This window comes from Larimichthys crocea, chromosome X (genome assembly GCF_000972845.2).
Source record: "Larimichthys crocea isolate SSNF chromosome X, L_crocea_2.0, whole genome shotgun sequence".
Lineage (NCBI taxonomy): Eukaryota > Metazoa > Chordata > Actinopteri > Sciaenidae > Larimichthys > Larimichthys crocea.
This window is the reverse complement of record NC_040020.1, coordinates 6,124,625-6,139,468: the sequence shown is the minus strand read 5'-3', so window position 1 is coordinate 6,139,468 and position 14,844 is coordinate 6,124,625. Positions and strand designations below refer to the sequence as shown.

At 40.1% G+C, this 14,844-nt stretch overlaps 1 protein-coding gene across 1 annotated transcript in view; it reads right to left on the bottom strand.

Annotated features, from left to right (window-relative positions):
- The window catches only part of fhip1aa (FHF complex subunit HOOK interacting protein 1Aa), a 33,115-nt gene extending 20,109 nt beyond the window's left edge, over window positions 1–13,006 (bottom strand). The window contains exons 1-2 of the mRNA XM_019271778.2: window positions 12,689–13,006; window positions 542–597 (exon numbers count right to left, since the gene is read on the bottom strand). The gene's annotated coding sequence lies outside the window, so the exon portion shown is untranslated. The remainder of the gene's footprint in view (window positions 1–541; window positions 598–12,688) is intronic.
- Between the last annotated feature and the right edge of the window lie 1,838 nt (window positions 13,007–14,844).

Here is a 14,844-nt window from a genome sequence, read left to right as displayed (position 1 = left end):
GAAGATGTTGAGATATTTACCTAAATAAATGAGAACTTTTATCTGAAGAACAGCCAGAAGGCTTCCTCCTCTACACACCATAGATGTAAGCACGTTATTTTATAGCAACATAAGCCAAATGGTGGCGCTAGAGGGAAAAAAATCAGGGGATCATCCTCAGGGGAGCATCTGTACAAAGTTAAAGACTCACACTACACAACACAGGATCATATGGACTCTGTCACCACAGGGGATCAACTGTAAAACATGCAGCAGCTGCATGCCACAATACCAAATTAGAGCCGGTAGCTCCTGCCCCTAAATGTGCCTCTCAACCAATCACAGCTCACCCTCCTGTTCTTTTGAATCCACTTTGCCCCAGTACCACAGAAACATCCGTACCAACCACAGAGTTTAGGCATAACAAGACACACAGTCAAACTTTCACCATCTGCTTTCAGTTAAGGAGGAGAGTGCCGGGTCGGATTCTTGAGCAGGAATGCAAAAGCAGCATGGAGAGTGTGTCACATTATAGAGAGAGGGGGGAAAAGTGTGGTCTTACCTTCGCTGAACCATCTTTAGCAAGGGCGGATCGAAGACAAGGACCTCATTCTTGTCCTGAAAAAAAAGAGAGATGACCATATGTCAAAGAGACGAGCGGGAAGTGAGTGTCCGTGTGAGAGGCCAGGCGTGGTGGGAAGTGACTGGACATGAGTAAGCTGCTCTGAAACGCTACTTGGATGGAGATGGAGAGGAGGAGGTTACCAGGAGGGAGCAAGGGAGGGAAAAGTGGGAGGTCCAAAAAGAAAAAAAAAAAAAAAAAAAAAAAAAAAAGGAAAAACAGAGTGAGAGAAAGTCTAAAGAAAGGGAGGAGGTATGAGGAAAATGAAAACACACGTCACATTCATGAAAAGTATGGAATATACCCAGAAAATATGAATATCACATTGAGAATAATCAATGACAGCATAAAGAATGGAAAGTGTATCCGTGACGTCCGTGACTGTTTTGAAGCTCAAAATCTGTACTGCTGGCCACCGCCATGTTTGTAGTCCTGCCTTTTCGGCCTCCTGGCTAATCTAAAAATCAGCGAAGACCAAGCGCCAACCTCCGTGGTTGTGAAGTGAAGCTAATGCGGAAGTGCCAAAAACTGCAGTTCCACAAATGTCCACTTGAAGCTGGCTACAAAACAAGTCAGTCTCCATAAGTCCCCATGTTAAAACACAGCAGAAAATAAACATGTTTACAACCTGGTACAAAAAACAGCGGTCTGAATGACACCTGGGTGCTCAAACAAACCCCCTGTAACAGCACCCACCCAACTATCACATCATCCACGCTCTTAATTATGTGTAATTTTAAGCCACATGTTTATTTATGCTGTGAAGTTAGGCATTTTAACATGGGGACTTATGGAGACTGACTTATTCTGTAGCCAGCCTCAAGTGGACGTTTGAGGAACTGCAGTTTTTTGGCTCCTACACTGGCTTCACTTCACAGTCACAGAGGTTGCCGCTTGAGAATAACACTATTGTCCCTTTCAATTAGTGTTGTGCTGTAAACGGCATTAACAGCGAGAGGCCCCACTTCTCACCAATATTACAACATGCCCTCTCCGGCACTCGCACCGAGCCACCATCGTGGGAATAGTATCATGTGATGCAGCAGCCATACAACACAGTGACCGCATAAACTCTCTCCAACTTCTGCTTCTTGATGTTTCGGCCTGTAAGAGTTTAAAAATGTGGGTTTTGTGGAAAACATGCGATCTTTCATAAAAGCGTGATGTCGTGTAAACAGAGAGAGAGAGAGAGAGTGAGAGGGAAACAGATGGAGATGTGTGTGGGTGAGTGTGCTAAAGACGAGTCATCAAACACTCATTTTCAGGTTTCTGCCTTTCTATGGACTCACATTATGCAATCCCCATAGCAGCACAGCATAGAAGCCACCCATGGAGGTGTACATAAATGATATTATATTTAATGTAAGTCGACACTTTATTTTTTTCCATACATACAGGAGGAGCTCAGAAACCTCCAACCTTGTGATTTAAGGCTGACCCGCTCTATCAACATAACTTCATTTTCCCCATTTAGGCCTGACAGCAGGCTTTAGAGACGGTTGCCAAGCTGCCAAAGCCGACTGAATGGTTGCCATATTTTAATCTTTTTATAACGGGAGTGATAATGGGCCTGTGTAATCGTACCGCCTATGTCAGCAATGAAACTGATAATGGATAGTTAAAGATTTTACATAAGACAAATGTTACTAAGGACTCTGTTATACCTTTCACATAAAATAGATGAAAGAAGAATAAAGTGCAGTAAAGAAATACCAAAGACATGTTTGAGTTAACTAAGAAAAATGTGTCTTTTTCACTTGTACAGTAGTACAAACAGCCACAGACATTACCATACTGAATTTACATTAGTTATAATTAGTAACATATTAACAGCAAATAACTAGAGAATTATTATCTACCGTCTATTTTCTGACATGCAGGTGCAGAAAGGCTGAATAGATTTAGATTTTAGAGCACTACACTGCAACAGGACACGTTTTTTTAATTGCTCTGACCATCAGCAAGTTTGCAGGAGTGCAACTTATCTTCCGTCAAGCTGCTGTCACCTGTTTGCCTTACTTTACCTCTCAAGTTGTTTTTCTGCTGCTCTTTTTTGTTCCTCAAGCTCTTTGTCGTTTTTTCCCCAGTTGTGCAACAGACAACAATATTAGCTCATCTAAGAAAACAACACACTGGCAGCAACTCCTCTCAAACACGCTCCATTCGGTTAGAGTAAATTGATGTTTTGAAGTGGGAGACAAATAGGTTAAGACTTGGATTTACCAACTCGACATACCACAGCTGAGCCCCAGCATCTTATAATCTGACAAACAATCTACTGAAGGTCTGAAATATGCAGTTATCCATCCAGCACACACAACAAAGAGCGACACTTTCTTATTTCAGAATAAACAAATCTAGTGAAGGCCGTTTAATGAAAGTCATGACCTACATCGTGCTCTCGTTTACAGTACCTGCTGTCATGTTGTCACACAGAGGGGAGAGCCCACAGTCACCCAGAAGACCCTGCTCTAGTTGCTCAAAATAACCTGAAATACAGTAGAGCCAGAAGTGGGACAAGCAGAGCCAAAATATAGGTTGTTAAAAATAAATCTTTTGTGTGTGACAGACTCAGAGTCAATCTGTGAGTTCTTGTCTGTTTACAGTCTCAAACTGTCGGCGTAGCACTTACATTGCTACACAAGCCACTCCTGATTAGGTCTTTTCCAATTATCCCATTATGGCAATTTTGATAATTACACATATTTGTTGTGTACACTTCTCCACAGTCAGAGACACGACCAACAGCGCAGACAAAATCCAGCTCTCAGTGCAGACGCATGTGAGCTGCACCCATTCACACACAGACTCTAGATTCTCTATTGCTTACAATACAGTTAGGATAGACTTCAATGATCCCACACTGAGAACTTCACTCATCACAGCAGCTTGTACACACAAGGTTGATAAGATGTTGATTGAGTAACTACTATCCAAATGTCACAAACAATATCCACTTATTTTCTGTAACTGCTGACTTAGGGTTCAGAGGCAGGGTACACCCTGGACAAGTCGCCAGCTCATTACAGGGCACCTACGACCAATTTAGAGTCACCCATTAACCTATGAAGTGCATCTTTGGACTGTGGGAGGAAGCTGGAGTACCTGGAGAGAACCCACGCAGACACAGACAGACATGGACTGTACTTAACATACCGCCATTCTAGTCTTCCAACTGCTCAAAGCGTGAATTTCATTCACACACATATTCATTTTGATGGCATTGGCTGCCATGCAAGGTGCCAACTGCTCATCAGTTTTTGGGAGCTAACCATTCGTACGCATTCACAAACCGATGGCACAGCCTTCGGGAGCAATTTGGGGTCCAGTATCTTGCCCAAGGACACTTCGACAAGCAGTCTGGAGGAGCCGAGGGATCCAACCGCCAAGCACCTCATTAGTGGACAATATGCTCCAACTCCTCCTGAGCCAGAAAGGCCCCAGCCGGCTGGGGGTTCAAACCACGAAACCTGTTTCAGCATCTTTCATCTGACAGTGACTGACTCAAATCAGGAAACACTACGACACAGTTATCGTTGCTCTATTATTTAACTGAACAATGAGCTTTAATACACATCTTAATAATTCACTCTTTGATTTATCATTTGATGTCAGTCAAATGCCAGGCGAACAGCCCCTTAAGCTGCCATTACTGTTATCATTACGTAAATCAATCTTTAACTAATGGACAATACGACAGTCCTGCAATAAATCCTACCATCATAATGTTTATTCTGTGTTGAAAAAAGAGGTTTTGATTAAACTTTATAGTCTCTGTGGAGGCTGTTTTGTGATATACTGAGACGTGGATCTAATATTTCGTCTGCACACGCTGATATGGGCAAAATAAGACAAATGTTCTTCCTGTTGTGGCTCTTTAGTGATTGACAGTGCACAGATAATATAAAACCTCGACTCAGTCAAATGAAATAACGATAAGACAAAAGCCAAATTGATTTCCCCAAATAACCAGACACGATGCATCATCACTCAAAGCACCGCCTGGTTCCTTTACACTTGCAGCAGAGTGTGCTTTCTAATAACGGCGCTCGTTGGCAGCGTTTAGGGGCTCAAATCATCTCCTCCACGTAACTGCAGAAGAAGTGTTTGGCTCGGGCTTATGAAGAAGGAATTAGAAAAAAGCCAGGAGTTGTTACAAACAGTTGTTTTTTTTCTCTGCATTGGCAGCTGCAAACAGTTTAACTATTATCACCTTGCAGATGCAGCTGGAAACAAGTAATTTCCCCATCCTATTTAATGGGAATGGTTTCACAAGAGCATAAAGAGCAACAGGCTTTTTCGCCTCCTCCCTTCCAAGGTAAACACTGTCAGCTGTGTTTCAAACTAGGCTTTGCAGGAATAAGATATAAAAAAAAAATAAAGCCCCAGGCTGAAAGGAGTTGTGCGAATATGAAAGAGAAATGCTCACCTCTGGGAGGTTTTGTCATTTTTTTCTCCCAGAGGTTTTCACGCACACAGGCGTAGTCTGGGCAAATAGCTTCGAGGCAAAGACACACCCTTCGCTGAGAATAAAGATCATCTTTCTTGCTAAACAGGAGTTTAAACCTTAAACCCAGAGACTCAGCGTAGATATGATCTACCCTCTAAATTATTTTATAACCTTGGTTTTTGTCTATGGTCTTTGAAGACTCCTCTGCTGCCTGCTGGAGGTTACAGTCTAGTATCAGTTTGATTTCTCCTGAACGAACATTACAGACAGTTTTCTCTCTGCTGAAGGTGGCACTCACAGGAGGAGAAATTTACAGCGGGCCAGGTGGCGGCCATTGCAATCCAGTAAGAGACAGGCCCATTAAAGTGATAGCAGCTGTTGAAATATTTAGGGCTCTCAGGTGAAGCCATTGAAGGGGCCAGATAGTGCCTGGTCACACAATTTATAGTCTTCACCATCCTCATCCAATCAACAACACAGCAAGGAAGGCAAAGGCCATTCATTTTCTTATCTGTGTCTCTATTATTCCCTTCAGCCAGGGGGCAGTGATGACGGTGTTGGACCATTTATCTTTAGGAGAGGCAGATTTAGATTGAACCAAGAAGCAAACCCCTGTGGCTGTGAAATGACGCCAATGGGGAAGTGCCAAAAACAGCCCTCGAACAACCACTTGCAATTGGCTCAGAGCAAGTTCACCTTCATAAGCCCCCATGTTAAAATATCACAGCAGAAATTAACATGTTTACAGGCTGGTACAAAAAACTGTTTTGGTCTCTGTAGCTAATTTCCTTGTCTATGAGAACTATGCTGAGGTTTATACAATTCACTGTTAAAATTATATTAAGGCTTAAAGTTAAGTCATTAATAAAAGTTGTAAATCGTCTCAATAACAGAAACATTGTAACTAGGACAATATATTGTCAATATTATATCACAGCATACAGTAAATCTGGATATTGTTTTTCCTGCTGTGGCTTTTACATCACTGTCCTATGAAAACTATGGATCTTTTAAAGGGAAGTTTATTTGTATAGCACCTTTCAATTCAAAGTGCTTTAATAAGTTTACATAAGCCATAAAATGCACTAAGTAAAGAAACACAAGGCAATATAAAAAGACTTTTAAATAGGATTAAAACTAAGCTAAGACAATACATTAACATTTAAATGTTTTATTTAGTCTCACAAGTGGGATAATTTCCTCAGCCAATATATGAACTCCTAATCCTGAAGTTTTTCTCAAAAGATTGGTTTACCTTGGACAGCATTTGTGTTTGAGAGCTGGGTGGAAGATAAACTTGTTGACAGTTTTGAAATGTTGACATTATAAAAAGCAGGTTGTGCAAAAAATGATAATTCTCCACATGAAGTATACTGAAAAAACTTGTTTTAGTCTCTAAACAACACAAGCCCAACAGGTGCTGAATAAGCTTACGTGGTAAGTCTGTGGTTATGTAAGCAGATCCATGCTGCATGTCTATGGATTTTCACATGCACATGAAGGCTAACAGGGTGTTGGCTGGTTGTATTCAACCTGGAACTGGTTTCAAAAAACAGGCCGTTCTTCCCAAATTACTCAGTGATCACCAGAAGAGATTCATTAACATGTTCAAACACACACTGAGCTGTATAAATGAAGTAGATAAAGGCTTACAAAGACCAACAAGAGGATACAAGAGCCCTTATACTCCATTGTTAAGATCAAACATGCTGCCAACATTCACATTGCTGCAACGCTCTTGAAAGAGAGTTCAGCCAACAGTGGAGAGATAAGATTTAGAAAAGGCTTTTCACTCGAGACAAGGACAGATGAGACAGTATCCTGCTTCCTGTCGCTGACATTGGCAAAGCGTGAGGTCATCCTTCACCTGCATGTGTGTAGGCAATGTGTGTATATTGTAGGTGTATGTTTTCCTCACCGCCCACAAAGGAAGATGCAACACTGAATTACCACAGAAGATAACTCATATGTTTTTTCTAATGTTCTGACAGGATCTTTTAAATGCCAAAATTTCACGTTTTATTTTATTTTTTTCTGTAAACTTTATTTCCCTAAATGGTCTGGTGCCAAGGATATTATTCTTGTAGAAAATTTCTTTTCATTTAAACTTATTTAGTTATTTTAACCTAAAATAAATGACTAAAAAGTCAGATTTAACCTAATAGCATCTACAGACACATAGGGACGGGAATTGAGAACCGGTTCTTGTTGAGAACCGGTTCTGTGTGTTTCAATTCCATGGAATCGTTTGGCAGTTTATCTAACGATTCTCTTATCGATTCCTGTAAGCACGACTTAACGTAACTTACACAAGTTTGGCACGTGCAGTGCAATCAGTAGTAAACAATGGCACCCACTCAGTTCAAATGCATTTTGGCTGCATTTTACCAAAACAGACGGCAACAGGGCGACTTGCAATCATTGCAAAGTGGAGATAACAGCGTCGGGAGTGAACACAACGAACATGCAGAAACATTTGCGCACACAACATGCAATATTTTTAAATGAATGTCGTGTTTTTGACACGATTCGGACTGGAGATGAATCTTAACGTAGCGGCAGCCAGGCTATGACCACATCTGCGATTACTATGGAGATGACCATGACGAGAGAGAGAGTCTGGCTGGCTCAGAGGCTGGCAGCTGTACTAGTACTCGCTCCAGTTCACTACCTCCTCTATATGATGCTGATCATACCGTTTTTTTTTTTCCCCCAAATGAGAATCGATAAGAGAATCGATAAAGAATCAAATCGTTAAGCAGAATCGATAATGGAATCGGAAAAATCAATTCCCATCCCTACAGCCACGAAGGTACTCTGTGAGGCTTTATTTAGACTCAGAGTGGTGCTTTTGAGTCTTACAAACTTAAATATCCAAGGTCATCAAACCTGTGTGAGCCGTTTGTTGTCATGTGCGCTGTGCCACCAAAGTTTTCTAGCGACAATAATAAAGGTATATTGCTCCAATTCATAAGACAACTACTGGTTTTATAAATATCAGATCACATTAGGTCTATGACTGGTTTATGTGAAACTCAAACCCAATGTTTTCATACCATTCAGACAAGGTCAGGCCTGTGGCAAATCTATTCGTGCTGAATGTGTATAGCTGTGAAACAGATAATAACTTTAGCTGATTAACCGGCTTTACCAGTGCTCTCTCTCTCTTTGTGTCTATTTTGCAGCATAAATTGCAAGCCAGACAAAGAGTTAGGGGGAGGGTACACATGAAATAAATAAAGCCAGAACACAACAGGTAGAGTCTCAGAGTTTAGTCCGTGAATCCACCTCAGTTTCAGAGACATTTCACGCTGACTGTGGAGGGTTTGCCCGTTTTGCCCCAGTGCCTGATTGACGACCGCAGCGTGACATCGGGTTGTGTTTCTCCAAAAGCTGGATCCGACTCAACTTCTTGGCTGCAGGTCGCTCCTTTTTTTGGCCTGGACACCCTTCTAGCCAGCACAGCTGCAGCCAAGTCGCAGTACCCCACTCAAATAAATAGAAAAATCTGTGTTTTCATTGCATGTACTCTAAAGCTCACTAATTAAGACATCTTATTGGTTTAATTAAGATTTTTCCATGCTAACCTAACTGGCTGTATTCTGTGATATATTAAACATCATGTGTTAATCTCTTCATATCATTATGACCCTCCTGAATGTTACCGAGGACATTTTTTCACCATGTTTTCTTTCTGACCCTCGCAGGCTTAATTACCACATTGTATGTGCACAATGTGGGCTGGTGACATCATCCCTACTTTTATGTCGGCATGGCGCTTTAGCCCATCCCCGTACCACAATAGGCTTCTGTCAGTGATAAGAATGTGTTTAGTGTGGGTATACACACTATCTATTGCTCCTGCTACTTCCTCTGTAGCTCGTTTGCATCACGTCTCCCTGGCCGATAAAAAAAAAAAGATCTGTGTTTGCATGCGGAATAGAAGCAGGAGGACAGAAGATACGGCGTGCCTGTGAAGTTCAGAGATATTTATCAGGGAGATGAGAGCAAGCTGCGGCGCTGCACTCACGTAATTAACCGGCTGTATGAAAAGAGTGTTTTTGATATGAAATGGGAGTTCTTTTGAAAAGCTACGAGACACGGATAACTTTTGTGTTTTTAAAAGTAGAAATACAGAGCATACCAAAATGCCTGTCGGGCTCAGCTGTGTCAAATATTTGTCTGGGTGTGGATACGTGTGAACCTGTTTTCATTCAGTTCAGTTTCACTGTTTTAACACTAACTTTTCATCGCCTTGAAAACAAGTTCTCTTTAGCTTTCAAGTCTCATACATTTTCAAAGCAAAAGACATGCAAACTAATAAACTATAATAACTATATTGTTTGTTGTATGTTGCTGGCACTGACCTTGTACACCTCATGCACAATACCTATGATAGAGGACAAACTACAGGTGCCGTAAACGTAACTTGTAACTTCATTCCACTTCATTCTTGGACAACAGAAGTGGTTCAACCGGATTCAAGTTACAATCTCAAGAGAGGCTTTTTCCAAATAGACACCACAGAGAGTTTACAGTGGCGATAGAGGGTAATTCTCTGTAGCAAACTGGAACACAGGGTAGCAAATGCTTGCTGACAAATGGGCGACTATCACACATTATGTAATGAATTCCCAACCTGAATCGTTCACAATACTCATATGGTCATATCTAGACATCAGTATTTCAGTTGAAGATGTCATTTCATTTTATATATAACTCATCTGTTCAAATTATATTAAGGCTTAAAGTTATGCATAATTAACATCGTGGCCGCTTTGATTGACAGGTGGGTGCTATTATGGGCGGCTTGTGTGAGCACATTTCATCTTGACTTTCTTCTCAGGGTCAGTGTGGGGACAGGAGCGGGGAATTTGGAGATAATCCCAAACACGAGACAAAGCTGAGCTGGCTGTGTTTGTGGTGCTGGTAAGTTACTACAGAACCTGTTCCACTGCAAAAACTTATTTTGCATTTCAGTGGGCTGTTCCTTTGGTGTCATTTTTTGCAATAATTAAAACAAAACACTAGTTAACATTTGTACTGCTTGTGATTTTAAAAGTTAAATCTAAATTTAAAAACACTACTTACTCCGTAACCTTGTGTTTAGTATAAGCAGCAAACAGGAAGGAAAATACAAGCTTGTGACTTGAACCTATACATCTAAATCACATTAGTATGACCATTATTCACAGTCCAGCATGCTGCTAACAGAGATCCCGTCTGTGAATATCTTAATTTCAGGTCTGAACACTCATGTTAGCCAAACAGACTTCCCACTATATGAGATCTGAGTCCCCTCTGAGGATCACTAGTAATCATACAGATGACTGATTAGCCTCACATTCCTCTCATTCTTCAGAAACTGTCCCGAACACTTGAATCATGGAGGCTAAACTTCAGTAGTCATGTTCAACCAACTCATATTTAGGACGCTGTTACGAAACGTGGAGAAATTTGCTTAGATTTACATTTTTGCTGTAGACTCTGGAGTGAAAGAGATCAAGAGACCTGGTGGCGAGGACCACAAAGTTCAAACTAATTTAGACAGCATCAGAGAGACTTCTCAAGAAAAACAGTCCCAAATAAGTTTAACTATGTTAAAAACATCAAAATCACACTCAGTTACTTCCCTGCAAACATGCATACACCATAATTTCACATTGTTTATAGCGACAAATACCTTTTAAGTGGTCGGTCTGTTGATATATTTACATCCCTCCTCCTGAGACCAGCCCGACCCAGTGTTTGTCGGGCTTTAAAGAGCATTTTTAAAGAGCAGCTTAGACACCACACCAGCCACATTTGATGATGACATGCAGACGTTTGCAGAAGAAACACTCCAAAAAAAAAAACAAGTAGAGGAGATCAGTTGTTATCATGTGACTTAAATAAGGATTTCAGTCACGTGACAACACATGGCTGTTTGTTGGGGTGGGCAGCGGGATGTCAAAGGGACCACGACCAAAAATCAACACAGGTCACGTGATACCAACCATGACAACTGGAAAACTACTTTCCAGGCTTGCATGTAAATCGATCTTGTGCTAAGAATTTATTAAACGCCTGGCTCCATAAGGTCATCATATCTGGTTAGCACAAATAGAAGGCATTTGTACATTTACTCTTTTATACTAAATCAGCAATAATTAATAATAGCATGGCAACCGTGGGATACTTGTGTCCAGTTTGATTCATTCAAGTGTGTTCCCTTATAAGTTCAAATGTTTTTAATGTTCCCTATGTTTTTTACCAAAGATTGAAATGGAAATATGGAAAGAATTCAGGTGGGAAGTAACGATTATTTTAAAACAGTAAATTGACTTTGTGTTGGAGGGATTGTAAACAGAAAGTTTGCACGCACATGAACTCATGCAAAGGGATTCATACAGAAATACATGCCATTTTGAATACTTATAAGACTTGACCCACTGTATTATATCGTGGGAGCAATCCCTGACAGAGCAATGGAAACATTTATTTGTCGTATATCTTCTAAATCGGTGTCAAAAGAAAAGATAACTTTGTCTTGGCTCAAACCCACTGCCGCCCACTCTACACAAATCATAAAACAGATTAAATAACATGTACTCGATGGCAAAGTATTTGCATTTATTTGATGTTATTTTAGGTTAGGAAATTCCTCTTTATGTGTGCATACAAACACACGAAATAATAATTGTAAAATTCAGTTACCTTACAAACAGACAAGTTGGAAAAACAACCTCTAGGATCTTCTAACTATTTATCTACAGAGAGGCCTGAACAACAACAACCTTCTAACTATTTATCTACAGAGAGGCCTGAACAACAACAACAACAGTTTCAGTCATTCATGTCTGACCCCCCAAAAAAAACAGAAGCTCAGCTTACATCAGCTGATTGTGAACGACATTGATTTTACAGGTGGAAGAGAACACCTGTAAAGGAATGGCACTCACACAGGATGGCCAGCCATGAAACTTTAATGATGTTTGCTGGGTAACTCAACACCGCCTGTATTCTGTCTCCATCACAATAGACACCTGAGTTCAAAGCTCATTTGGACAAAAAAAAAAAAAAGGACAGAGAGAGCTGGAGGGTGAAGCAGCTCTTCAAACTTCTCCTGTAAACTTTGCCAGCAGCTATCAACAACAACACGTGGGATCCTGTTCATATATGTCAAGGCTTTGAGCACTGCAAGTTACTGCAAGATTATGAAACCAGCGAGATTTGACAACATGTTATTAGGCAGTGACTGGTTTATTGGCTGAGGTTGCAAAATTGTGAACTATGATTAGAGATTGGGTGGGTCTACTTTGTTTCTATGGTGAGCAAAACAAAGCATGAAAGTCATTACGCAGATTTCACTTCTTTAACTTTATAAGGATGCAAAACTACTAGTCATGCCACTGGGAGTCCCCCCAGAAAACCCAGTCAACACTTCTGGTTTCCCCCCCCTCTCCTCAGATACCCAACCCTTCCTCCACCCGCACATGTCAATCACAGACAACTGTCACAGAAAAAAAAACAGCACACACGCACATGCTCCAACAACGCCACAAACATCACTGTCACGTTATAATCTAACAGGTGAGTTAATGCCGCGGCTGTAAACACACATCAAGTGTTGCGTTTTTGAGTTTTTCCTGTCTTACCGTCGGACGGATCCTCCGCTGGTTGGACGGTGGAGAGTGGAGGAGAAAAAAAAAAGCGCACAGCAGTTTGTGAGCGGCGTCGATCAGCAGGTTTAACCATACACACACACTCACACACACACACACACACACAGTAATGTCCTCTTAGGAATAAATCACCGAGTCGTTGCTGGTCACAGCTTCATCATTTCCCCTCTTTCATAACAGCACTCCGAGGTATTGTGTGTGTAACCAGGCTACTTAACCTGGCCCGCGGCGCGCACACCAAACACACGCACGCACATACACACATAGGTGACAACGCACTAATCCTCATTTGAAGGCTCCTCCCACTGAGCTCCAACAGGCCCACGTCCACTGGTGGAGGGTGGTAATGTGGCATTCTCCTTGTGTATGAAATAAACCTGTGAGGAAAATAAAGACTATTGGATATTGGTTTAAATACAGACATCTTGGACAGTTTGGTTCAAAGTTTTGGTTTGTGGTCAAACGCAGCCTGGATTGTTTGGTCTCCTCCTCTCAATGGAAACAATATTTACCATGTTTAGGATTCCCAAAACCTAAATTAAATTTGGAAGAGAAATCATTATTTTCTGTTTTGTGTGATTCCTGCTGATGTGGAGCAGTTATAATGTCATTATAAAGAAACGATGGATAAAATTATATATTTTAGGTTTGACACAGACAGTATGTCGCCACCTGTTGGTCAAAAAAGATACACAAACAAGCACAGTAAGAGCTACACTGTAAAAAACAAAAACAACAACAACAACAACAAAAAAACAAGAAAGTTTTCAGTTTTTTACAATAGAAGTCTTTACCGTAATAAAGTATAAGTATAATTTTACGGAAAAAGGACATTAGTACTGTTGATTTCATGTTTAAGGTTAGCAGTTTATTCCATATTATACAGAATAAATACACTGTACAATTTTTGTCAAAAATATATTACAGTGTTTTACTGTAAAATTAACAGTCTCTTATATAACATACTACTTTATTCTGTATATATTTCCATAAAATGCTGTATAAATAAAGGGTTTGCCATGACTGTGTCTTGACTGTGTTTTACTGTACACTGTACAAAAAACAAAAACAAAAAAACAACAACTATAAAACACTGACAGCTGTGGTTGCCAGACTTTTACCATAATAAATACAGTATAACTTTTTCTAATATTTCGGTTGAAGGATATTGGTACTGTTGATTTCATGTTTTCATAGTTCATCGTTTCATTCCATAGTTCACTGTATAAGTAGAACTTTTTTCTATCAAAAGAAAATGCTGTTTTGCCATATAATTGACATGAAAATATCATATGAATGCCATATAAAGTAAAGGTTTTGCCATGACAGTGTTTTATGACAAACGGAGTCTCATTTGTTTTGACAAAGACAGAAACAGAGGATTATTTTGTCCATGTTGACATGAAATCCTGTTTTAAACTCTTACATTAAGGATCTCTTCCTACATTTATAGCTTCTGTATGTCGCCTTTTATCCTGCAGGCTTCAGTATCTCTAAATCCATGATGATGACAGTTTTTTTCCATCTGCAGCTGCAGTGGGATTATGATCATTGTGATTTCCAGCATGAAATTATACTGTAGGGTTATGAAACCTGCATTTATGCTTGATCGAAGGATACATTTATACCGAGTCACAATTTTAAACACTTAGAATTAAACTGTGATTACTAAACTAAAAAACTTTGACTTTGACTTGACAAAGGGACATTTATTATATTTTTTAACTTAAACTTTGTTTAATAAAAGAAGAGCAGGCCTGTAGCGACATCTAGTGGAACAGCACTTAAAATGCAATTTTCCCCACAGCTATACCTCCACCCATTCAGAGAAAATGTTTCTGAAGTGATGGAAGAAGTACTTTTTACTTGAGTAATAGTAACACAGTGTAGAAATACTCTGTTACAAGTAAAACTACAGAAGTATTAGTATCTAAACTTACTTAAAGTACCAAAAGTACTCATTATGCAGAATAATAAATAGTACTGGATTATAAATAGTGATGCATTAAAAGCATCACTTTAATGTTAGCTGGCAAAGGCAGCGTTAATTTCAACTGATTACTGAGTCATTTATAGTAATGTATAATAATACATCATCATGTTTATTATACACCGACCAGCCACTTCCA